Genomic DNA, 1278 nt, shown 5'->3' with positions numbered 1-1278 from the left:
TAGATGAGAAGAAGAAAGTTAAATACATGATAATGTCAAAAATAGGTAAATGGAAATACTTACCTAATTAACTAGCACAACAAATTCTCAATGAGCTTATGGAAATAATCAAGCCTAGGTGGGAAAATGCTAGGAAAACTACAAAAGATATATTTGAATAGACTCTGAGGAAATTCATGTTGATTCTTAGTGATAAAGAGGTAAAAGAATCCATGAAGAAAAATGAGGAAAAACTCACTCTGAAATTCAACACCTGCATGATATTGGTTAATGACATTGAACATGTGTTGAAGACTGCTACAACTACATGGAAGAATATCTAAAAACTTCATCAACAAAGTCATTTTTTTGTTCATGTTTGTGACATAGATGAGGAAGATATAGAAATAGATGATGATGAATAAGAATAGGAAGCTATCGAGGAGAATCTCCTTGAGATTTAGAGTATTGAGGAAACCAACCTAGAGAAGATTGGAGCAACAATTATGGCCTCATTTCCTCACTCTGAGAATTTTTTTTATTCCACCAAGCTCAGAGAAAGATTTTGTCAAGCTGGTTGTGGCAACCACTACAACACTATGCACCCAACCTATCTCTATGCATATTCAACTGAGTACCATATTGACTAAAATGATCAACACTTCATCTATCAAGCAACTAGTGCTTTCTCCATCATCAGATTTGGTTTCAAAAAAACTAGGTATTTCTATTTTTGGTGCAATATCTACATTTTTTGCTAGCCTTTCTATTTGTACTAATGTTACAATTTCCAAGAAGCAAATAGTAAGTACAAATATAGTTGAGAGAAAGCCTCAACCAAGTACTAAAGTTTCAAGTAAGAACAAAGGTAAATAAGAAGACATTGATCTTGATGAGGATATAGTTATTCCAAATTGGGATATCTCTACTCTAAATCCTTATTAAATGAACATTGTAGATGAACTATTGTAGAAGAAAGCTAAGCAGTTGAAGCTTAGAGAAGAGAAAAATAGATAAAATTGAGTACTTGAAGATGTGAAGAACATACTTATAGATGCACTAAGTACTAAGATTGATAGTACATAACCTATTTTAGTTCACATAGTAGAAGTGGTTCATGAATTCAATAAAGATCTGAATGGGAAAGAAATTTTGTTACAAAGAGTAGAGAGGAAATTTGAGAACAAAACATTGGAGCAAGTTGCACAAAAAATTGCAATATATCAAGTAGACCTATCTACTATTCTCAACTCATTAGAAACATATACAAATAATGTTACTTCATTATTTAGCAAGTTA

Source organism: Cupressus sempervirens, chromosome 6 (assembly GCF_028749045.1).
Source record: "Cupressus sempervirens isolate cs-2001-9-10 chromosome 6, ASM2874904v1, whole genome shotgun sequence".
In the NCBI taxonomy this organism is placed as follows: Eukaryota; Viridiplantae; Streptophyta; class Pinopsida; order Cupressales; family Cupressaceae; genus Cupressus; species Cupressus sempervirens.
Note: the sequence above shows the minus strand (reverse complement) of the source record.